A 26,874-nucleotide genomic window follows, 5' to 3' on the forward strand; every position below is an offset into this window, starting at 1 on the left:
TCTTGTCAGCAACTTGGATGCATGAGTCATAAAGCAAATATGCAACACATCTCGCACTTATCTGCTCTAGTTATCATCGAGATTTTGTGGATGGTGTTTTCCGAAAGTCTGATGATATGTTCCACACTCACAGATTCTACATGCCAACTTGAAATTTGTCCGCCCCCGGTAGCAGAGTGGTGCCGGTACGGTAGCTCAGCGTGTTCGGTCAGAGAGCAGGCCGGCCTCTGTAATAAAAAAACTGGGTGAAAAGATCAACGATGAACTTCAACGAATGTGTTGTGACGTCCGCTACCACTTAATACAACGGACCAAAACGAAAAAAAAACAAGATGATGATGATGATGATGATTAGTGGTTTAGAGCGCACAACAGCGAGGTTATCAGCGCCCGTTCCCAAAAGTTCAATTCAGAGCCAAATTGTGAGAGAATTGGTATCGTTCAAATGGCAAGATTGGACACAGCACATCAAAACAGGGAGATAAAACTAAAAAGAAAATAGCAGTACAAACAGGTAAAAATAATTAACGGTGGCTGAGTGACCACTTACAAATAATGGGTGACCAAACCACTGGACAGCACATTAAGACTTCTATCCCAATATTTTGGGAAGAAGGCCAGACATCACACAAAAACGTAAAACTCTAGCGACACCCGTCTCATTATTAGTTAGAGGGTAGGTCTGGTGGGAAACTGAAATCTTCCTTCAAACACGCATATAAAACACACTCAGTTAAAATATGTCGTATCGACAGTTGTGTCCCACATGTCTGACACGTTGGTGGCTCCTCGCGACGTAACAGAAAACCATGTGTCAAAGGACAATGTCCTAGTCTAAGCCGTGTAAGGGCTACTTCCTCAGAGCGTCGTTATCGGAAGGAGGTGAGCCACGGTCGGACAGAGTCCTTCACCGCTCGCAACTTATTATCCCTCACGTCCAGCCACTGAGCCTCCCACCAACGCATGACCTTCCGAGTCACGAAAGACGTAACGGCCTGCAGGGGGACGGAACAGCGAGCAGGAGGTGGGATGGAGCAAGCCTCCTTGGCAGCCGCATCTGCAAGTTCATTTCCAGGAATCCCTATGTGCCCTGGAACCCAGCAGAAAATTACATCCTTACCCTGCTGTTGCAAGAGCAGGAGTGCGTCCTGCACCTCTTGCACCATCCGATCTGCTGGGTACATCTGTTCAAGAGCGTGTAGAGCACTTTGGGAATCGGAGCAGATGATGAATTTCGTGCCACGATGTCGGCGCATATGCTCTAATGCTTGCAGAATGGCAAACAGTTCTGCATAGTAAACTGAGAACTGCTCTGGGAGCCCTATCCGATGGACAGTATCGGGAAACACAGCAGAGCAGCCCATAAAAGCCCCCTGTTTAGACCCATCCGTGTCAACAGTAATAAAATCGGAATGGCGTTCTAAAATCTCAGTAAGTTTAATTTTAAAAAGGTGGTCCGGGGTACAATACTTCCTGTAATGTGACGGTTAACGCCGCAAAGATAATTTCCCGCGCAAAACAGTTGACGTCGGCGCGAGAGTTAGAATCGATATAGAAGACACAGATATGCTTTGTAAGAGACTCGCATCAAGCGCGAGGGGAAACTGATTGATGTTGAACTTTAAAAAAAAAAAAAGTGTTATAATTAGACGTTAAGAGTTCTTGATTTATTGTTGAAGGTTAAAAGAAAGTAATATTCATAGAATTAGTAGTTATTTAATGGGTCTTGTTCGTTTTGGAATTTTGTTTGAAAAAATCCATTTCCATATATGTGCATGTAGGAACGCCGAATGAATCAGAGAATAAATGAAAGAAGTGAATCCGCATTCCTCAATGCTAATAACTTTTACATTACAGCAATCAAGCGGAGAAATATATGTATTTAGGATAAAAAATTTTTGAGTATAGATTATAGGACTTTTCAAGGAAATGATGGATTATGTCTTGGTATAAAATGAACCACACTTTCCATTATTCGATGATTTGAATCCAAAATCTAATGTAAGTTGCATGAATCCTTTAAATTACGAAAAATAAATCATTGACAGAAATTTTTGGACTTATAAGCACAAGTGGGGATGCAAAGTCCAAAAGGATATTCAAACTAGAGTAAATATGATGATGTTTTTGGCAACAGAATTAGTCAATGGCTAAATGGAAAACTTACGTCAAGGGCTAAATTCCTTGCAGTACATCGTAAGAAAAAGGATGCATGAAGCCATAAGGATTTTGTTTTCAAAAAGGAGAATCTTGGACGGTGCAACCTAACCAGTTCTTTTACAGGAAGAGTTTCCCTTTCGGTCATTGCTATTTCTTTGGGAATGGATGTTGCATGTGAAACCTGGTATCCCTGTCCGTTCTACTCTTCCCACTGTGGGCCGCGTAGAAGACCGACTACAAAGTGGGCCGCGTAGAAGACCGACTACAAATGTGGACGTCGGGGACATGCAAGATCCGGGGGAGTTTCAGCACCGCAAGATATTGTCCTAGGAACAAGATTGTAAAACGAAAACTCACGTTATTTATTGTATTTTTTTTTTTTTTTTTTTTTTTTTTTTTTTTTTTTTTTTTTTTTTTTTTTTGCTAGAAGCACAAATCACTCTTCTCCAAATCATTATAAATCGATCCCTATCTTTCCTTTAGAGATCTATTTCAAAATTATTTTTTTTTCTTCTATAGGCTTTCCTATCTTCTATGTACCGTAGGCTGGGGGTCTAGGCTTAAGAGGTTTTCCAAGGTTTCCCTCCTTAAGAAAGTTCCCGAATGGGTAGACCGTGATAACAGTTTCATGAAAGATCATCTTCCTTGGTTGTGCACAGCATACATAACACCTTGATGCACGTAAAAGCAATACAGCCGCGGTACCTGTCTCTTCATTTCTTCTATTTTCAATATTTCTTTTCTTCGTCTGTCTTAAACATAATATTCTTTTTCAGTCGGAAGACTGACAATCATCACTTCCTGGTTATCCACACTAACAGATAGCTCGCGAAGTGTGTTCGGTAAATCAAAATTAAGCTCACAAACTTCGCTCGCTGCGAGGGGCATTGTAATCTCCCCACGGAAAATTACCCTCTACCACGCACCAATTAATCATTGTCAATCAAACCATCCACATTTATTTACTTTGGAAAAGTATCTGATCTGATTTTCTAGTAACATATGCGGCGACAGCTCGTCGACGCCAAAGTATTTTCTAGTACGTTTATTCTTTGGAATAGCAGAGATACATGTATGTATTCTCCATGGTTGTTAGACTGGTTACGAGGACAGCTTCGGAAGTATCTGTTGAAACATTGACGGGTTTCTAAAAGAGACATATTTGCTTTTCTTCTCGCTAAAGCGAGCTATAAACATTTGTGCCACAAGCGGGTTATTTGAAGAGAGAGAAAGAAATTGTAACGGAAAATAATTTAAGACTTGGAACCAACAGAGATCGGGACATGTAATGGAGATGGATTGAATATACATTTTCCTTCATAAATAAGGTTTGTGACCCCTTTTATTCTGGAGTGAATGAACGAATGAGTTCTTTGTCTGAATCATTGATGATCGCGTTGGCCCTGTAATTAGTGGGGAAGTTTCAGCTGTGTCGAAGAGAGCCTGCAATCGCCGAGTCTTTGTTAAATCGTCCAAAAAGGCTTCGTACACATCTGGAATTCGAAATCTTTCGTACAAGGAACCAATTGTTCAAACGATTGATTTTCCCAACTGAATGCAGCGCTTAACAATAATAATAAATGTAAAGATCTCTTACAGCAAGCCAGCCGCTGAATACTAAGACGAAGGGCTCCACCAGAGATTCTATTGGGCTGATTTCACGTGATGAAATATTATATTTAAAACTGTACATAGATAAAGGAGAGAGAGAGAGAGAGAGAGCGAATGAAATTAGAGAAAATACTAACAATCCTCCATTAGTCTAACTTTTCGCCTGTCTTATCACGGATCAGCCTAAAGACAAAACGGGAGGCCCTTACTTTACTGTATAGATTTATGTGTGAAAGTGAAGGGATCTTAAAGGCAACAGATACACGTCTATACAGACAAGACTTTGCATGCATTCATCATTCAGCATCTATTCTCTTCCTACATTAATACATTATACGGTGTAGTTCAGCAGTTCGACGTGGCATGGACTCAACAAGTGTTTGGAAGTCCCCTGCAGTGCCATACTGTCTCTACAGCCGTCCATAACTACCAAAGCGTTACTGGTGGAGCATTTTGTGCACGAATTGAGAGGACAGATCATTCATTCGAACTGTCCAAAATGTTCTTCAAACTAACCGTGAACAATTGTGGCCCTGTGATCTGGCGCATTGTCATTCATTAAAATTAAATTGTTCCTTGGGGACATAATATCCATGAACAGCTGCAAATGGTCTCCGAGTAGCCGAACGTAACCATTTCCAGTTAATAATCGGTTCAGCTGGACCAGAGGACCAGTCCAATCCATGTAATCACAGCCCTCACCTTTGCAGAGCCGTCCCCAGTTTGCACTGTGGCTTATTGATAATTCGGGTCCATGGCTTCGCCGGGTCCGCACCACGCTCAAACCCTACCATCGTCTATTACCAGCTGAAACCGGAACTCATCTGAATAGGTGGCGGTCTTCCAGTCGTCCAGGGTCCAACCGATATGCTCATGAGCCTAGGAAAGGCGCTCCAGGCGACGTCGTGCTGTTACCAAATGCACTCTCATTGGCCATCTGCCGCCATAGCCCATTAAGGAGACGTTTACTATCTTTTGGTAAAAAAATCGATTTTTTTCAATTATATTTTTGGAACCATAAAAGTGTTCAGAATCCACCCCTGACACTGTTTTTCCGAATACGGAACGGAAATGTTTGTTATTCGCGGCCGGCCAGAGTGGCCGAGCGGTTCTAGGCGCTACAGTCTGGAACCGCGCGACCGCTAGGGTCGCAGGTTCGAATCCTGCCTCGGGCATGGATGTGTGTGATGAACCTAGGTTAGTTAGGTTTAAGTAGTTCTAAGTTGTAGGTGACTGATGACCAAAGAAGTTAAGTCCCATAGTGCTCAGAGCCATTTGAACCATTTTTGTTATTCGCGGTTGAACAAAAAATGCCCTTGCCTGAAATCGGCCTTTTTCACGCACCAGTTTGTTTCTTTCGGAGTACGAGTTATTGTAAAGGTGCTTGAGAGGAAACACACAAAATTCAAATGAAAGTTTGAACGCGTGTGTTTGGAATTTAGCCCCCACGCATTTGCATTCTGGTGCGAACACTGTGGAGACTGCGAATTTCCTGGCAGTGTGCAGCTTCAACGAACAGTATTCAGCAATTCTGAAGATCATGACAACGATGGACGTCACCCTGGGAATCTACTTGACGTCGTTCGCCAAGCATTCGGTCGACCACCGGATTCAAGCGGCCGAAAACCGCTTGTCACTCGCCGTACGACCAGCTGTCGAGCAGCGCAGGATGGCCCAGATCGAGCAGAACGCCCTCTATGAAGAAGAGGAAGGACTAGTTTATGGACCCAGAATAGCAGATTGAACATACGTTGCATAATATTGCATTTATATGTAGTCAAAACTTCAAACGCGTTTTTCTCTAAATGACTTTTTTTTTTTAACGCGCGGTATGGTAACTTCAAATCTACTGAACCGATTGGCACGATTCTTTGTTTCCGACGAAGCTAACTAAATTTTCTAGGAATTGTACCACTTTTATTCCGATTCATCAACTAAAAATATTTTTACTTGGCCGACGAAATCGAAAAATCGATGAAAAAACACTATTTTTTTCAAATGGCCGCCATTTTGTTTCCTATGTTCCAAATAACTTAAGCGAAGTACAACTCCCAAAGAATCTTATATATTCCGCTAACGTCAACTCAGTTTTGATTTCAGACTAGGCGGCTGACCTGTGACATACCGCCCGTGGAGGTCTACATCTAAATTTTGTTTCTTTCCGATGGTACTTCCACCTTTGCTCTTCGACATTTCCGGTCGAAAAAATTCCAGTTTTTATAGGAAATATCAATAAACATTTTGACCAAATTTGACATTGATATCTATAACACATCCCGAGAAAAAAATTCTCAAAGAAAATGCGTTTTTCGGGCCAAAGATAGTAAACATCTCCTTAACGGATACGTTTGTCGTACGCCCCACATTGATTTCTCTCGTTATTTTACGTAATGTTGCTTGTGTGTGAGCACTTACAACTCAACGCAAAGGGCGCTGCTCTCAGTCATTAAGCCACCGCGTTGTCCGTCGGCAAAAGTAACGCCTGAAATTTGCTATCCTCGACACACTCTTGACACTGTGGCTCTCGGAATATAGAATTCCCTAATTATTTCCGAAATGGCATATCCAGTGCATTTAGCTGCACATACCAACCCGCGTTCAAATTCGCATCGTGCGACCGTAAGCACGTCGGAAAGCTTTTCACATGAATCACCCGAGTACAAATGACAGCTACGCTAACCGTTCTGCTCTTCGATACCGTGTGTACACGATACTACCCACAACTGTCTAAGTCCATATCGCTATCTCACAACTTAGTCACATGAGTGTATAATATATTTTGTTCTTTCTTGCGACTTCTGCAGACATGTTAGAACACAGAAGTGATTAACGACAGCTCCTTTCCATCAGGAGATCGTCTTTCTTAAGGTCTCCACACTCTGAAGATATCGCTTGCCGTATACAGGGTAGTCCATTGATAGTGACAGGGCCAAATATCTCACGAAATAAGCATCAAACGAAAAAACGACAAAGAACGAAACTCGTCTAGCTAGAAGGGGGAAACCAGATGGAGCTATGGTTGGCCCGCTTGATGGCGCTGCCATAGGTCAAGCGGATATCAACTGCGTTTTTTTAAAAATAGGAACCCTCATTTTTATTAAATATTCTTGTAGTACGTAAAGAAATATGAATACCACGTACTTATACGTTTGTAACTATCACAAAGCGAAAAAAGTGGTCCAACTAAAACATTCATATCTCTTTACGTACTACACGAATATGTAATTAAAAATGGGGGTTCCTATTTTTAAAAAAACGCAGTTGATATCCGTTTGACCTATGGCAGCGCCATCTAGCGGGCCAACCATAGCGCCATCTGGTTTCCCCCTTCAAGCTAGACGAGTTTCGTTCTTTGTAGTTTTTTCGTTTGATGCTTATTTCGTGAGATATTTGGTCTGGTCACTATCAATGGACCAACCTGTATAATGCAGATTATTCATTTCCGCTTTCACGGGATTCCTGTTCCAGTTCACTCTGTCTGAAAGTTCCACTTCACCTCCAAATCGTATTTGAGAGGTAACTTATGAATTAAGAGCAAAAACAGGCGAAATTAGCCGTAGACTATTACACGGGCTGAAGTATAATGTTACTGTGCTTGACTGACCGAGTGACATTTGAGCGCTCGCCACGGTTAGTAATAAGTTTCTGGGTTGCGAGAGGCGAACGGAGCGCCATTCGTTTGCCTTTGCAATCTGATTCTGCAAGCTAATATTTCCTTCTGTGTGCCGAATGACATTCACGCAGCAGCTGTGGGCGACCTTTCAGTACACGGAGTTACTCGCTATTTATTCACGAATGACTGAAAGGTATTACTTATTAACGTTTTACGGTCCGCTAACTTCGGCCATTCCACGCTGTATAGATTCTCTATTCAGGCAAATTTCCTTCGTCACATTTGTAGAATATTGACTGTTTATCTGCATCTTGGCACACAGGCACTTCTTTAGCCGTTTTCAGTGCGGTTGAAAAGACACTTCAGTTAATAAAAGGGTGTGTTTATAGCGATTGACTATACATGTAACTCAAAACAAAGCATAAGGGAGGGACGCCGTTTAAAAACTGGACTATGGAAATCAATAAAGTAAATCTTAGGCAAAGACGTCTTGAACAGGAAAATGTTTTATTCCTCTGTGTACGTCACGTTCACGACCTACTGGACTCGTGTGGATTCTCTGACCTTATAGAAGCATTAATAATTATAAGAACAACGGACAGTTGGAATACGTTAATAAAAATTCAATGGCAAGTGATAAAGCTAGGATTTAGCTGGGGTTCGTTATACGTCAATTTCATTGCCTTTCTAGAATATTAACGTACGAATCGCGTTCTTGTAGCGGTCTTAAATTATGGAACAGGACCAAGTTTGGAATGGGTCGGGTATCAAGAAAAGATTGGGTTAAAAATCACAAATAATGGCAGTTTGCTTACGATTAAATGCTTGAGATTGTTGTGAATACTCACAAGGATACTCTATGGAACAGACAAAAACGTAGTCGTAAGAACTCTTACGGTATTAAATTAACTGAAGGGTCGGTCAACACAGACAACAAAACAAAAAGGATGGCTACAGGAGCATCATGATTAAACATGGTCAGGCTCGTGTTCGAAACAGAAATTAATGAGGGTAGGGCAAAGAAAGTAGGAACAACTTGCACATATTCACGTAGCCAAACATGGGATATTGTGGTTGATATTATATCTCATAAACCATTACAATTAAACCCAGTGGAGCGCAAGCAGGGAGAAGAAAGACAGCTTACAGATGTGGACCATGGCACGAAAAGTACGTTAAATCCTATAGATAAAAACCGAGAAGTATTCTTTTTGCATTTTAGTAGTCGTTCTACAAGTAATTTCGCGTATTATATGATGAATTGCAGCAGTACATGGGACACGTTGTATGGTCTGCCCGCCGAGACTACCATCTTGCTAAAACTACTCAACTTGCGTGAAATGAGCGCACGAAAATAGTCGTGAAATGAGAAATTAGATCACTGAAGGCGCTAAGCTTTCACTTAATGAACTCAGACGAATTTAATCCGATCAGGGTCGCACGTGGTTAATATGTTAAAAATGACAGAAATTTTGAAATAATTATTTCCGGAAACCTCGTGAATAAATACGTGTAGGAATTAGAAATTAAGCAACGATCGATGCTACGATCGATGGACCTGGATGCTTTTTGTCATGCTAAGCTGCTCTCTGCACGTCAAAATTATATGAATGAAATCAAAAACGTTACAGCGGAACTTCGAATTACGCTTCCACAAGAAGCATATTAAGCCCCGCTACATGTAGAAATAACTCCAACCACTCTCTAACCCAGAATGGATCGGGGTCCTTTGGTTTTGAGCCGAGTGGAGGGTCTCAACCAGAGGCTTCGTCGACTCTGTGACGGTCTTGGCTGCAGATTTCTTGCTCTATTGGGTGGGGAATTGTAGGACGCCACTAGATAGGTCAGGAGTGCACTACATAAAGGAAGCGGCTACTCAGGTAGCAGAGTACTTGTGGCGTGCACATGGTTTTTTTTTAGGCTAGGCAGTAGTGCGAGGTGTCCTGATGAACACTCACCAGTCGACGTGCAGGCAGGGAAATCAGGACGCGCACAGTGTAAAGACACTTCAGCTATCACGGTAACAGCAGTAAATTTTCAGAGTGTTAGGAATAAAGTTCCTGAATTTACTGCCCTCCAGGAAGCATGTGGCGCGCAAACTATTCTCGGGACTGAGACCTTTCTGAACCCTGAGATAGGAAGTTCTGAAATATTTAGTGAGGGTTAGAACGTGTATCGGGAAGACAGAGTAGACACCGTAGGAGGTGGTGTCTTCATTGCAGTTGACAAAAATATTGTGTCTACTGAGGTCCAAGTAGAGTGTGATTGTGAAGTTATCTGGACACGTTTAACAGGGCTCGGGGAAATAAAGTTAATTGTGGGGTGTTATTACCGGCCACCAGGTTCCACCGTGACAGTTCTAGAATCATTCAAAGGGAGTCTACATTCTGTATCGCAGAAGTACCCGGATCTTGCTACATTAGTCGGAGGCGACTTCAACCTACCTAGTATAGACTGGGATGTCTATGGATTCATTACAGGTGGTGTGAATTACTTTTGAACACATTATCCTCATCGACGGTGTCAGTGTTGAGACAGGGATTAGTGATCATGATGTCGTCATTACGACTATGGTTACGAAAGTTAAAAAGTCGGTGAAGAAGGCTAGGAGAGTATTCTTACTAGAAACAGCAGATAATCAGTTTTTAGCATCCCACTTAGTAAATGAATCGACTTCATTTACTTCCGGTACGATGGACGTGGAAGAATTATGGGCAAATTTTAAACACATTGTACATCACGCATTGGAGAGGTATGTGCCGATAAAGTGGGTTACGGACGGAAAAGACCCACCGTGGTTTAACAGCGCAATTCGGAGAATGCTCAGGAAGCAAAGGCAGTTGCACACGCGGTACAAGAAAGATCGGGAGAATGAGGACAGGCAAAAGTTAGTAGAAATTCGTGCTGCTGTAAAAAGAGCGATGCGCGAAGCATTCAACCACTACCACCATTATACCTTAGCAAAAGATCTTGCTGAAAACCCAAGGAAATTCTGGTGTTACGTAAAATCGGTAAGCGGGTCGAAGGCTTCCATCCAGTCACTCACTGATCAGTCTGGCCTGGCAACGGAAGACAGCAAAACGAAAGCTGAAATTTTAAATTTAGCATTTGAGAAATCTTTCACGCAGAAGGATCGTACAAACATACCGCCGTTTGAGTCTCGTACAGATTCCCGTATGGAGGACATAGTGATAGCCATTCCTAGGGTTGTGAAGCAGCTTAATGTGATGAAAATAAATAAATCGCCAGGTCCTGATGGGATTCCAATTCAGTTTTACAGAGAGTACTCTACTGCATTGGCCCCTTACTTAGCTTGCATTTATCGCGAATCTCTTGCCCAACTTAAAGTCTCGAGCGACTGGAAAAAAGCGCAGGTGACGCTTGTATATAAGAAGCGTAGAAGGACGGATCCTCAAAATTACAGACCAATATCCTTAACATCGGTTTGTTGCAGAATTCTCGAACATATTCTCAGTTCGAATATAATGAATTTTCTTGAGACAGAAGTTGCTGTAAATACATCAGCACGGTTTTAGAAAGCATCGCTCCTGCGAAACGCAACTCGTCCAGTTTTCACATGATATCTTGCGAACTATGGATGAAGGGTATCAGATGGATGCCATATTCCTTGACTTCCGCAAAGCGTTTGACTCGATTTCCCACTGCAGAGTCCTAAGTAAGGTACGAGCATAGGGGATTGATTCCCAAATATGTGAGTGGCTCGAAGACCTCTTAAGTAATAGAACCCAGTACGTTGTCCTCGATGGTGAGTGTCCATCGGAGGTGAGGGTACCATCTGGAGTGCCCCAGGGAAGTGTGGTAGGTCCGCTGTTGTTTTCTGTCTACATGAATGATCTTTTGGATAGGGTGGATAGCAATGTGCGGCTGTTTGCTGATGATGCTGTGGTGCACGGGAAGGTGTCGTCGTTGAGTGACTGTAGGAGGATAGAAGATGACTTGGACAGGATTTGTGATAGGTGTAAAGAATGGCAGCTAACGCTAAATATAGATAAATGTAAATTAATGCAGATGAATAGGAAAAAGAATCCCGTAAAGTTTGAATACTCCATTAGTAGTGTAGCGCTTGACACAGTCACGTCGATTAAATAATTGGGCGTAACATTGCACAGCGATATGAGGTGGGACAAGGATGTAATGGCAGTTGTGGGGATGGCGGATACTCTTCTTCGGTTCATTGGTAGAATTTTGGGAAGATGTGGTTTATCTGTAAAGGAGACCGCTTATAAAACACTAATACGACCTATTCTTGAGTACTGCTCGAGCGTTTGGGATCCCTATCAGGTCGGATTGCGGGAGGACGTAGAAGCAATTCAGAGGCGGGCTGCTAGATTTGTTACTGGTAGGTTTGATCATCACGCGAGTGTCACGGAAATACTTCAGGAACTCGGGTGGGAGTCTCTATAGGAAAGGAGGCGTTCTTTTCGTGAATCGCTACTGAGGAAATTTAGAGAACCAGCATTTGTGGCTGACTGCTGTGCAGCTTTACTGCCGCCAACTTACATTTCGCGGAAAGAAGATAAGAGAGATTAGGGCTCGTACAAAGGCACATAGGCAGTCATTTTTCTCTCGTTCTGTTTGAGAGTGGAACAGGAAGAGAAGATGCTAGTTGTGGTACGAGGTACCCTCCGCCACGCACCGCATGGTGGATTGTGGAGTATGTATGTAGATGTAGATGTAGAACCCCAAAAAGATGTAACGATAAGCTGTAAAGAGCACCACTTTATACTCACACACCCAGGAAAAAGAGTGCTTGTCCGTTGGCGATTTTCACTGATAGTGTCCTGTGAGAGGTGTAAAGAAGAACGGACCGTTACCTAGTCAACCCCTTCTTCGGGCATTTTGGCGGAAACGCTAGTCCTCTGACTGTACCAGAGTTGTCAAATGCAAGAGTACTGTTAGGTTTGCAGAGCTGAGACATTCAGTGGTTGCCAGTAATTCATTGGTTGCCTGCGGAACTCTCAAAACAAAGTTACTCAGTCATTCAGAAGGGTTCACACGGAAGGATACGGATGAGATTGTACAAACACATAGTAAATAAACATATTTTCATAAATTATAAACTGACAACTCTTACGAAATGTGTCTGAATACTATTTTGATAATATCGTCTCCATTCCTCCACGTGGAATATCTGAAGATATCTTAAGGTATTTTATTGCCCTTCCTCGGCCCACTCCAAATTATTTAACTCATTAAATGTTTTACGAATACAAACGTGCCTATCAATTTAATATTTTAAATGCGACCTGGTTTTAATATGAGTTGTGTGTGTAGCGGGTATCACGTAGAAGACTGTTCGATACCCAGTGCAAGCTGTATCAAGTTGTGTCATAAATTTATTTTCTCCTGGGTTCAATTCAGCAGCTTTTCACTAATTTTTCGATCTTTCTACATATTCTCCAGCATTTATTGCCCCACATTTCATAAGCTTCTATCCTCCTCTTGACTTCTCTTTTTATCGTTCATGTTCCATTTCCGTTCGGGGCTACACTCCAGACATCTTTAGAAAACAGCTAAAATCATATTGGATGTAAAACTATATATCTTTGTTAATAAAAACTGTTCTTGTTATTGACATACTTCTAGTGTATCAGTCCCTAATTTAATGCCATCAGAATCAACTGGTCTAATTCTTTCTCCATTGCCTTCGGTTTAGTTTTGTTGTTATTCATCTTACAACCTCTTTTTGAGGCACTAGACATTCCGTTAAACAGGGCAGTCAGTTCCTTTGTCCTCTCTGACAGAATTACAATGCGAATGACAGGCATTTGAGTTTTTATTTCTTCTTCCTGAAATTTAAATCCGTTTCCAAATTCCTCCTTGCCTTCGTTTATCCTTGCACAATGCACTGGTTGAATAGAGGGAGGGACAGCCTATAAGCCTGTCTAACTCACTTTGAGGTCCTTCGATTTTCATAAAAGCAATCTGCGTTTTTGTAGAATTCGATAAACTGTCCTTTGTCCTCTCTGGCAGAATTACAATGCCAATGACAGGCATTTCGTCCCAATGACAGGTATTTCGTCCCTGATACAATAAAAGTGAATTCCAGTCAACATTTTCTAAAACTTTTTGTAAACTTACATATGACATAAACGTAGCTTTCTGCAATCTCTTTTTTAATATGCATCGTAGAGTCAGTATGGCCATGCGAGCTTCTACGTTTCTCTGAACCATCTGCTTATCTCCATGTGTCATTCTTCTATAAACAGATCATTCTACGGTAGGGAATTGGATGCTAAACACGGCATTTTAAAGCGTATTCACAGTATTGTGCCCATGTTCTTTATTAATTTTTAATTTTCTAGTTCGTCTTCCAGTCTTTGAAGCAAGCACACATCGACTGCAGTGGATCATTTGCTGGTTGGACTCATAGGCGCTAAAATGTCTTAATACATGTTGTTTCTAATGTCCCCACTGTATTTTAAATCTTCATCAATTTACAGTAAGGTACGCCATTTTTAATTTCATAGTTTCGGCACAGTATCTGGGACTTATACATTGTAACAGGTGTAGTGTAGGCTAGTCGTGACCGAATGGTTCTCTTCTGGAGGTTGGCGGAGAGCGAGCGACGAATGCAGCCAATCAGTTGTCAGAACACTTTCACAGACAGAACAGGCATGGTCCAGCGCATCTGAAACAGACGAACTGGAGACGACAAGACGTATGCCCAGTTCCCAGCACGTTGGTTCGGATGCAGTGACACAGGCGTTCCCCGACGATAGAAACGGTTGATCGACTGCCACAGCGCCGGCCGCCGTGGTCTCGCGGTTCTAGGCGCGCAGTCCGGAACCGCGCGACTGCTACGGTCGCAGGTTCGAATCCTGCCTCGGGCATGGGTGTGTGTGATGTCCTTAGGTTAGTTAGGTTTAAGTAGTTCTAAGTTCTAGAGGACTGATAACCACAGCAGTTGAGTCCCATAGTGCTCAGAGCCATTTGAACCATTTTGACTGCCACAGCATTATGACAGATGGCAGCAGATGACTGCTTAACGGCAGCAAAGGGACGTCCGTGTGCCCTGGATGGATCCTCAAGTAACGGTCATCGTAGGACATAACTGTGACGACACCGGCGCAGACTTTTCCTGCTAGTTTAAGTCCCAGGCTCCACGTGCTGACAGTTGCGGAAGGCCCATGTATCGTGGACGCGACGAAAAGTGGGTTGGATGGTCAGGTGTGGCATAACCAATATGTCGCCAATCATGCGACAGCGGGCCGCATGACGCCCCTCTGGTTAACTCGAAAGCGGTGACTCAGCTGACCTTGCTGAGGTGACAGGGCATTGACAGATGAACTGAATCCTCGCTTCGTTTCTGGGCTGCTTTAACGACCGCCGGCAGCCTTCGTGACTATCACATGTGACGTATCAAAATTCGGTGCTGCGTTTTGACTTTGAAGGAGCGCCATAAGATAAGAAGTGAAATTAGACGGCAGATACCACTCAAATTTTGATTAATACTTAACTTTGTAATGGAGTAAAATATTCCAGTAAACACTGGCCATTAAAATTGCTACACCACGAAGATGACGTGCTACAGACGAAGTTTAACCGACAGCAAGAAGATGCTGTGATATGCAAATGATTAGCTTTTCAGAGCATTCACACAAGGTTGGTGCCGGTGGCGACACCTACAACGTGCTGACATGAGTTTCCAAGCGATTTCTCATACACAAACAGCAGTTGACCGGCGTTGCCCGATGTAACGTTGTTGTGATGCCTAGTGTAAGCAGGAGAAATGCGTACCATCACGTTTCCGACTATGATAAAGGTCGGATTGTAGCCTATCGCGATTGCGGTTTATCGTATCGCGACACTGCTGCCCGCGTTGGTCGAGATCCAATGACTGTTAGCAGAATATGGAATCTGTGGTGTCACCGCCAGACACCACACTTGCTAGGTGGTAGCCTTTAAATCGGCCAAGGTCCGTTAGCATACGTCGGACCCGCGTGTCCACTATCAGTGATTGCAGACCGAGCGCCGCAACACGGCAGGTCTAGAGAGACTTCCTAGCACTCGCCCCAGTTGTACAACCGACTTCGCTAGCGATGGTTCACTGGCAAAATACGCTCTCATTTGCCGAGACGATAGTTTAGACTAGCCTTCAGCTACGTCATTTGCTACGACCTAGCAAGGCGCCATTATCAGTTACTACTGATATAGTGAATCATGTACCGTCAAGAGCGACGATCATCATTAATGGATTAAAGTTGAGTATTCCACCAGCTACGTCCGTTTTTCTAAATTCTAATTTCCTTGTCCTGTTCCAGACCTCACACCAGCCTGAGTGAGCTAAAACGCGTGCCTTTCGGACTCCTCTAGTAACACGGTGTTGGCTCTCCTGCCAACCACAACAGAATCGGTGGGTTCAGGAGGGTAATACGCAACGCCGTGCAGGATCCCAACGGCCTCGTATCACCAACAGTCGAGATGACAGGCTTCTTATCCGCATGGCTGTAACGGATCGTGCAGCCACGTCTCGATCCCTGAGTCAACAAAAAAAAAAATGGTTCAAATGGCTCTGAGCACTATGCGACTTAACTTCTGAGGTCATCAGTCGCCTAGAACTTAGAACTAATTAAACCTAAGGACATCACACACATCCATGCCCGAGGCAGGATTCGAACCTGCGAAAATAGCGGTCGCTCGGTTCCAGACTGTAGCGCCTAGAACCGCACGGCATCTCCGGCCAGCCCTGAGTCAACAGATGGGAATGTTTTCAAAACAACAACCATCTGTACAAACAGTTCGACGACGTTTACAGCATCATGGACTATCAGCTCGGAGACTATGGCTGCGGTTACCCTTGACGCTGTATCACAGGCAGGAGCGCCTGCGAAGGTATACTCAACGACGAACCTGGGTGCACGAATGGCAAAACGTCATTTTTTTTCTTATGAATCCAGGTTCTGTTTACAGTATCGTGATATTCACATCCGTGTTTGGCGACTTCGCGGTGGACGCACATTGGAAGCGTGTACTCATCATCGCCATACTGGCGTATTACTCGTCGTGATGGTATGGGGTGCCATTGGTTACGCGTCTCGGTCACCTCTTGACGGCACTTTGAACATTGGACGTTACATTTCTGATCTGTTACGACCCGTGGCTCTACCCTTCATTCGATCCCTGCGAAACCCTGTATTTCAGCAGGATAATGAACGACCGCATGTTGCAGGTCCTGTACGGATCTTTCTGGATACAGGAAATGTTCGACTGCTGCCCTGGCCATCACATTCTCCAGATCTCTCACCAACTCAAAACGTCTGATCAATGGTGGCCGAGCAATTGTCTCGTCACAATACGACAGTCACTACTCTTGATGAATTGTGGTATTATCGTATTGAAGCTGCATGGGCAGCAATACCCATACACGCCATCCAAGCTCTGTTTGACTCAATGCCCAGGCGTATCAAGGCCGTTATTACGGCCAGAAGTGGTTATTCTGGGTACTGATTCCTCAGGATCTATGCAACCATATTGCGTGAAAATGTAATTACATGTCAGTCCTAGTATAATGTATCTGTCCAATGAATACCCGTTTATCATCTGCATTTCTTCTTGGTGTAGCAATTTCAATGGGCAGTAGTGTAATTTTACTGAAACTAATGCCAGTTGCAGAAGTCCATACACAGCCAAGGTCAATCCGAAAGTGGCCCTTGGGAACTATGAATATTATTGTACGTGCTATTAAAGTGGCAGAAATATGAGTCATCAGTAAGACATGTGCTGGATCATTGACAGTTCCTCTTGACAAGCAGTTGCGGAAGACGTAATTATCACTTCAGATATATCAACATAATGGAAATCAAGGAGCAATATACTATCGTGGTGTTTATGTACTTAGAGAAAACCTTCGACAGTGTAAGATGGTATAAGTACATAAAATGTTGAAGAGTTGAGGAATGAGATATCAGGCAATAGCTTACATCTGCAGCTGAAAAATTGGAATATTGCGTCTAATTATCTTGCATTAAGCACGATGGAATAAAATTTTTCCATTCTTGTTCTTCGCTGCGTTATTTTACACCGAGAATACAACGAAAAATTTAAAACAGGTTATAACTGAAGCAGCAACCACAGGCGCAAAAGAAAATCGTGGGTGTGATTTCGCTGAAAGTAAATTATTTTAAAAGTGATACAGACACATTTAGTACAGAATTAAGTTTAAAAATTAGAGAATAGAGGGGACGCTAATGATCAAAATTATTGATGGTATAGCTGAAGAAGTCAAACATAGATGCTCAGGGAACACACAATACACCCAGAAAACTTAGCACCATAAATGAAGTGACTGTGACACGTCAGAGTCACAATCTGCAGGGCTTTGGAAGATCAATTGTCAAGTAAAGAGGAAGCGGTGGATAACATTCCTATGGAATTTCTAAAACAGCTTGGGGAAGTGTAAAGTAAACGATTATTCAAGTGACTCTGTAGCATCTCATGACTGGAGGCATACTATAGGACATTCGGAAGAACATCATCCGCATAATTCAGAATATATCACAGCAGACAATATAGTACAATCAGTTTGACACCTCAAGCAAGCAAACTGGAAACAGCATACTTCAAGTGTTGATCAGTATGGGTTTTGGAAAGAAAAAAATACGATAGAGACTGCTCTCAAGTTTCAGAAGTGTGATTAAACGTGAAGGAGAAAGATTACTTTGCTAACATTTGTGAAACTGAAAAATAATTACAGGACCTAGATACTGAAGTAATGTACTTAGCACAGAATATAGATTGAGTGCAAGTCAGAGAAATGAGACTAGCGACAAACATGATGTCGAAAAACAGTGACATGTAGTAGGAGAAGTGAAGAAAATTTGCTGTATAGAAAAAAAAGTACAAGAGACAAGGCAAGCAGGAGATAAGTAGATTAGGCAAAGAGCAAAATGAACTTTCCTTACTAAAAAAAAACACCGGCATTAATTTGAGAACTAAATTCCTGAGAATGTATGTTTGGCGCACAGCACTGTATGGGGGTGTATTATGGTGTGTCGGAAAAGAAGAAAATAGAAGCGTTTGGAATTTGGTATTACAGAAGGACCTCTTAGATAGTAAGGAATTAGGTTCTTCACGGAAGCAGTGAGGAAAGAAATATGTGAAAAGCAGTTTGAAGGAGGGGTTGTATGATTGGACGTGCTAAGGCATCAGGAAATAATTGGCTGTGGTGCAACGTGTTCTTGTTTCATGATATGTTCCACATCGTTGAGGATTTCCACCAAATGGATTATTTCTCGATGACCTAACTCATGTCCTATTATCCAGTTATTATGATCCAATCTTTCCTTGTAACTGCTTTTCAGATATATCTTTACTCATTTCTTCTGTGAGGAACCCAGTTCCTTACATTATCAGTCCAGCTAATTTTCAAAATTCTTTTTTGTCACCACATCACTTCGATTCTCTTCTTTTCCGGTTTTCCCACAGTCCGCGATGCGCTATCACACATTTCTGCACTGCAAATGTCCTTCAGAAAATTTTCCTCAAGTTAAGGTCTTTATTTAGTAGTAATAGACTTCTTTTCGTCAAGAACGCCCTCTTTGCCTGTGCTAGTCCGTTTTTTTTATGCCCTTCTTGTTTCGTCCATCATGGATTATTTTCCTTGCATGGTAGCAGAGTTCCTTAACTTCATCTGCTTTTGATCCCCTAGCTCTTCAATACCAACTCATCTCTTTTTCTGTCACATCATCAGACCATACCTCCCTCTCATGGAGGCATTCAATGTGCTCTTTCCATCTATCCGCTCTCTGCGTTTAACAGTGGAATTCCCTTTGCGCTCTTAATAATGCCTTCTTGCCTTCAATTTCACCGAAGGCTCTTTTGACTTCTTTTCTGAGCCAGTCCTTCCGATGATCATTTCATTTTCCTTCATATTTTTTCTGCAGCCACTTCGCCTTGGCTTTGCTGCACCTGATTTATTTTGTTCCTAATTGACTTATGTTTCTATATTTTTATCTTTCCCTGAAAATTTCTCTATTTCCTTCTTTCGTCGATGAATTGTGCCACAATATACTGGTTTGTCAAATATATATTAGATAAAAGGATAGAATTCCAGTTATAAACGGGGACAATATACCGAAATCTGCTCTGATTCATTAATTAAAATAACTTTTATTTTAAATAACGGCTCACAGCCTTGCTACGGACGCGTGACGTGAGAATCTTTAAAATGTTACAGGTAAAATGTTTATGTAATCTATCGAAAAACTAAACTTCTCAGGTTATCTTTGATGAGAAAATGTTAATTATTATTCATGGGTGTCGAGTGGCGAAGAACTGTTGTCTTCCCGTAAGAAAATGTATTACTTTTTACATCAAAATATTGTTCTTGAAATGGTAATCCATCGCCCTGAAGCGGCCTATTGGAGTCACTGAGCTGATAGACCACAAATTATCGTAAATAATGCAGATGCATTAAATTTACTAATATATTCATATAAGGCCTGTCAAAGAGAAATTACTAATACACTCTCAGGTTGTGAAAATATTAAAATAAATGTTACGGCCGGTAATGGCGGACAACAATGACTTATTGGCGTGGCCTTTCCGTCCTTCTGGAGTCACTGAAAATTAGAAAAATTGTCTGACCAACATCTGTGAGTGCCCTTTCTAGAGAAGTTCGTTCTTCAAGTAAAGCCTACTGTCGTATCCCTTACCACAGTATCCACATCCTTAGTGAACTTCAAACGCGTCTCACCATTCCTCAGTACTTCCGTATCTCACTTCCTTCCACATCGGTTCTTCCGGACGATTCTCTTCGTCTACAATTTTCTCCTCGTCATTATTAAACTGCGATCTGAGTCTATTTCTGCTCTTGCGTATGTCCTACAAGTCAACATATGTTTTCGGAATCTCTGTCTGACCATGACGTAAACACCTGATGTGTTTCTGGGCTTTTTCCAAGTTACCTCTTCTTCTTGCGATTCTGGAATAGAGTTTTAGCTATTACGAGCTGAAATTTATTGAAGAACCCAATTATTCTTCCCCTCTGTCATTTCTATTACCAAGCTATTTTTTTTTTCCTTTATTGGGTTTCGATTCCCCCTAAAGGGGGCGGGCTGGCAGCAGCTTATTACGCCGCTCTTCAGCCTATAGAATTTGTTTTAAAAAGATGAGGATAATAAAAATAATAACAGTTGGCGATAAAATCGGTGACTTAAAGGTAAAAATGGCAGAAAATTCTGGAGCATAAAACATAAAACACAGGGTCGATGAAGCTAATAAAACACACAGGAAGCAGAAAAACAATAGACAGACAATTAAAAAAAACACGGCGACAGTCTGGGTTCTGTTCGCAAGAGATATAAAAAGCACACCCAGCGACAGCATGATTTCTGTTCGCAACGCACAACACCGAACACTCACTTAAACACTGGGCTAAAAGTTGGCACAAATACGACATATCACACCTGAGAGCAGGTGGGGGAAACAGTCAGATGCGGGAAAAAGGGGGGGGGGAAGGAGAGGAAAAGTGAAGGGGGAGGGGGGAAAGGAGCCAATGGAAGAGGAGGATCCATAAGAGGGGTGGGGGGGTGCTGAGCAGACGGGCCAGGGATTGGGGAAGGCAGAGAAGGGGAGTAGAAAAGGACTCGGGGGGGGGGGGAGAGAAAGGAGATGATAGGCGGGGAGAAAACACAGGATGGAAGGGGGGAGGAAGAGGGAGCCCAGGGAAGGGACGGAGGAAAGGAGGGGGGGGGGTTGAGGATCAGAGTTGATAGGAAGGATAAATGGAGGGAGAGAGGGCATCATCCGGGAGGGGAAGCTGATGGAAGCCACCTTGGGAAAGGAGATGTAGGGTGTAGAGATGGAGGGTAGGGGGACACAACGGTGAAGACGTGGCAGGGGCGGGGATGGGAGAGGAGAGGAGCAACCAGGGGGTGAGGGGGTTCAAGATGGCGGGAGGTGTAGAGGATGCGGATATGTTTGAGGAATAGGAGCAGATGGGGGAAAGGAAGGAGATCATAAAGGATCCGCATGGGGGACGGGAGGCGTATACGGATGGCGAGGCGGAGTGCATGACGCTCAAGGATTTGTAGGGACTTATAGAATTTGGGGGGGGGGGCAGATATCCAGGCAGGACTGACATAACAGAGGATGGGACGGATTAAGGATTTGTAGGTGTGGAGGATGGTAGAGGGGTGCAACCCCCACGTCCGGCCAGAGAGGAGTCTGAGGAGTCGGAGGCGGTTGTGGGCTTTGGATTGGATGGAGCGGAGATGAGGGATCCAGGTGAGGTGACGGTCAATGGTGAGGCCAAGGTAGGTGAGGGTGGGGGTGAGGCGGACAGGACGTGCGCAGACAGTAAGGGAGAAATCCAGGAGCCGGAAGGAGCGAGTGGTACGACCTACGATGATTGCCTGGGTCTTGGAAGGATTGAGTTTCAGGAGCCACTGGTTACACCATGCAGCAAAAAGGTCAAGGTGAGTCTGGAGAAGGCGGTGGGACCGCTGGAGGGTAGGAGCGAGGGCGAGGAATGCGGTGTCATCAGCATATTGCAATAGGTGTACTGGAGGGGAGCGGGGCTGGGGCATATCTGCCGTGTACAGGAGGTAGAGGAGAGGACAGAGCCCTGGGGCACACCTGCAGAGGGGTAGAAGGTGTGGGAATTGGCATTATGGATGGACCAAGCTATTATTTCCCCATTACTTTTTCTGCAGCTTATTTCCCCAAAACTGAATTCGAATCCGTCAAGATTATTAGATTATCTTCTCCCTTTACATACTGAATTAGTCGTTCAGTATCTTCATATATTTTCTCTACTTCTTAAATGATTCTATAAAATGAAAGTTACATCCACTCTAATAGAATCGAGTAGGAGTTCATCAGAGATGAAGATACTGGTGCAGAAGAGGAGATAGGAGGGTAGATGGCGCTCAGTTCGGCCTCCAGTACTGTCGGGAACACGCGAGGCAGCACTACACTGCGACTTATTCTAGATGAGAGCTTGAAGAAGTGCGAACTTACGTTTACAGTATTTACTGATTTAGACAAAGCTCTTGATAATGATGGCTGGCTGCACTCTTTGAAATTTTGAAGGTATCCGTGATAAATATCCGCGATAAATAGCAGGGAATGAAAGGTTAGTTTCTGCTTGTACTGCAGTTATAAGAATCGAAGGACATGAAAGGGAAGCTATAGTTGAGAAAGAAGAGAGGTAGGGTTTTAGCTTATTCCCCGCGTTGTTCAATCAGTGCATTGAGAAATCTGTGAAAAAAAACCAAGGAGAAATGTGGAACAAGAATTAAAGTTCAGGGAGAAAAAAACTTCGCCGTTTGCGTAATTTTCTCAGAGACGGTGAAGGACTTTGAATAGAAGTTGAGTGGAAAGGATAGTGTCTTGAGAAGATATTATAAGATGAATATCGACATAAGTAAAACAAGGGTAATGGAACGCAGTCGAATTAAATCAGGCTACGCTGAAGAGATTGCATTAGGAAATGAGACACTAAAAGTAGTAAATGCGTTTTGCTGTTTTGGGAGAAAAATAACTGGAGCTCTGCGAGTAGAGACGATAGAAAATGTAGACTGCCAGTAGCAAGAAAGATATTTCTGAAAAAGAGTAATTTCTTAATATCTAATGTAAATTTAAGTGTTAGGAAATGTTCCTGAAGGTATTAGTCGGAATCGTGGCCTTCTGTAATGATGAAACGTGGACACTGAGCATGTCAGACAAAAAGAGAATATGTTATGCTACAGCAAATAGGCACAAGACGAGACGTAATGTCGTGCAGTATGTCTCAAGCAGTCCTGTTTTCCAATGTAAACACGTTGGACGTTATGGGTGCATATGTTTCGGAAGTTGCACATATCTTACGTGCCACTACTGTATAAAAGGCATAATACGGAGGTATCAATATTACCATAGTGACTAATATACAGTTAATGTGTAAAACATATAAATATGTTTAAAAAATTGTGATAAATGTAACGTGAAAACGCCACCTGTATTGCCGTCCAACGATGACTAGAGAAACATGTAACCGACAGTAAACTACCTGAAGATTGATACAAGATCGAAACGCGTCGCGTGCTAAATAAAATCACCTCTTATTGTGGTTGGTAGTGGTTATTATTCAACTTCCTATTCTGTATATTATGTTTATTACGTATCAGCTACTCGCGCCCCTCACATGGCTGGTGAATTCTGAACAGGAGTAAACGTTCTTATTTTGTTCTACTCTGTTCAAGACTTCTTGAGTTTGCCTGTGTGTGATATAGCGTGCTACTGAGTGTGGCTACATTGAATTATCCTGAAAAAGAATTATGTATGAAAGCAGTTATTGGTTTGTAGTGGTGAAGTTAGAACTATGTGCAGTTCTTGTCCATGTGTCTAGTCTGGAATACTAGGTAATCTTTTTCTACAACTACGTGCTTGTCGAACCTTGTTGGAACAGTGAGATTTCTTATGCACTGAAGTCAAATCAATAGCGACTGCGATTACAATTAATGTGGGTCGCATGCCTTTCTGTTTACGTACTGTATTTGATTGGTGATCATATTTGGCAAGCTGGTACTTTATTCACCGAAAATTATTTGGATATTATATGCTTTTCAAATCTGTATTACATGGCAGGTCTTTCTATGACCGTGGGTCATGTGTCATTAATTTTATTGTTCTGTCCAAAAAATTCGTATTTTTGGTAAACATTAATAATTGTAAGGTTACAAAGAATCTCATGTCTTTATTTCTACTTCATTTCTTTGACCAGTTTATTTTAATGAATTATAATTTTTCAAGTGCGCTAACGCCTTGAGTAAGAATAATAAAAGAAACGGTGGTACGCATTTATCTCTCTCATCACTCCGATTATAACTATTTTCCATGTCGTACACAATCTGCGACCCACCGAGCCTTTCTATGACTGTAGCAAATTATTTACAGATCACGGGCGGTAAGTCTGCCTCGAGAAATTCGGAGCAGCAGCGACTTCGTCAGTCTGATGTTTTGTGATAACGCTACGTTACCAGCTCACAACAACCGCGTGTTGTAAGTTTACGGCTGTGTTTACGATCTGATACATATTTCCCGCTGATTAGGTGAAATCTAGACGTTACTTACGGAACCCAAGGCTAATTTCAAGAATGTTCATTTCAGATCCTGAGGAATATCGGTTGGACGAAGTATGTGTGTCTGTCACGAACTATACCCGCGAGCAGTCAGATCGCGTAATAATATTACTTTATCTGGGGTTTTATTCACTCTGCAAGGAGGGCATCCTTAGCCAGGACAATTTCAAGTGGAATTTTAGGGGCCACCACTACAAATAGTAACGTTCACTCATTGAAAGGCACCATTCAAAGTGCTATGCGGCCTGTAACCTGTACATGGCTACTGAAAGACTTCCAGAATAACACATTCGTGCGGAACATGGTATTTACTTGCGGCGCAACGGCATGCTGGACAGACTTGCCGCGCTATGCATTCATATGCCCTAAGAGTTCAGTACGAAACGCGTGCCGGTTTGCAGACTGGGAGTAGTAAACAGTTTACTCTTCTACACGGCTGGGTGCCTCCAGCGTAGTAATGGGTTGCTGTCCATTCGAATTAGCCGGGTACGAGACAGCGGACCGAGACACATCAGGTGTGCGACCTTTGTGGACGCGGGTACCTGACCGCCTGGTCAGCTGACCGCCTCCCCGCTCATCGTAGCGAACGGTCATAAGGTCGGCTCCCACATCGCCAGCATGTCGTCGGCTCCCGCTCCACTGCACATGGGCCAGGCATAGCTAGTCGACTCCGGTCTGCCGTGGAGTCGTCCTCGTCGCAGTCTGAAGATGCCGACTGTAACTGTTCCCCTGTACTATTCCAGGTCGTTGTGATGACTGTTGAGCCGGAAAATGGTAGAAGATCTGAACATATCTGTTTTAAAACGTAGCCTTTTCTACGGCTCAATCGAAGAGCGAAATGAAACTTGTATATCATAACTTTCGTTGTAATAGGTCTGACAATATTATTGCTTATTATTGAACTGTTCCTTCGTTGAAGGGAAGTGTGGCATTAAGCTACAGTACTGGCCATTAAAATTGCTACACCACGAAGATGACGTGTTACAGTCGCGAAATTTAACCGACAGGAAGAAGATGCTGTGATATGCAAATGATTAGCTTTTCAGAGCATTCACACAAGGTTGGCGCCTGTGGCGACGTCTACAACGTGCTGACATGAGGAAAGTTTCCAACCGATTTCTCATACACAAACAGCAGTTGACCGGCGTTGCCTGGTGATACTTTGTTGTGATGCGTCTGCAAGGAGGAGAAATGCGTACCATCACGTTTCCGACTTTGATAAAGATCGGATTGTAGCCTATCGCGATTGCGGTTTATCGTATCACGACACTGCAGCTCGCGTTGGTCGAGATCCAATGACTGTTAGCAGAATATGGAATCGGTGGGTTCAGGAGGGTAATACGGAACGCCGTGCTGGATCCCAACGGCCTCGTATCACTAGCAGTCGAGATGGCAGGCGTCTTATCCGCATGGCTCTAACGGATCGTGCTGCGACGTCTCGATCCCCGAGTGAACAGATGGGGACGTTTTCAAGACAACAACAATCTGCACGAATAGTTCGACGGCGTTTTCAGCAGCATGGACTATCAGCTAGGAGACCATGGCTGCGGTTACCCTTGACGCCGTATCACAGACAGGAGCGCCGGCCGGTGTGGCCGAGCGGTTAAAGGCGCTACAGCCTGGAACCGCACGACCGCTACGGTCGCAGACTCGAATCTTGCCTCGGGCATGGATGTGTGTGATGTCCTTAGGTTAGTTAGGTTTAAGTAGTTCTAAGTTCTAGGGGACTTATGACCACAGCAGTACTCTACGATTAACGTGGGTGCACGAATGGCAAAACGTCATTTTTTCGGATGAATCCAGGTTGTGTTTACAGCGTCATCAAGGTCGCATCCGTGTTTGGCGACATCGCGGTGAATGCATATTGGAAGCGTGTATTCGTCATCGCCATACTGGCGTATCACCCGGCGTGATGGTATGGGGTGCCACTGGTTACACGTCTCGGTCACCTCTTGTTCGCATTGACGGCACTTTTAACAGTGGACGTTACATTTCAGATGTGTTACGACCCGTGGCTCTACCCTTCATTCGATCCCTGCGAAACCCTACATTTCAGCAGGATAATGCACGACCGCATGTTGCAGGTCCTGTACGGGCCTTTCTTAATACAGAAAATGTTCGACTGCTGTTCTGGCCAGCACATTCTTCAGATCTCTCCTCAACTAAGAACGTCTGGCCAATGGTGGCCTAGCAACTGGCTCGTCACAATACGCCAGTCACTACTCTTGATGAACTGTGGTATCGTGTTGAAGCTGCATGGGCAGCTGTACCTGTACACGCCATCCAAGCTCTGTTTGACTCAATGCCCAGGCGTATCAAGGCCGTTATTACGGTCGGAGGTGGTTCTTCTGGGTACTGATTTCTGAGGATCTATGCACCCATATTGCGTGAAAATGTAATCAC

This window comes from Schistocerca cancellata, chromosome 1 (genome assembly GCF_023864275.1).
Source record: "Schistocerca cancellata isolate TAMUIC-IGC-003103 chromosome 1, iqSchCanc2.1, whole genome shotgun sequence".
NCBI lineage: Eukaryota > Metazoa > Arthropoda > Insecta > Orthoptera > Acrididae > Schistocerca > Schistocerca cancellata.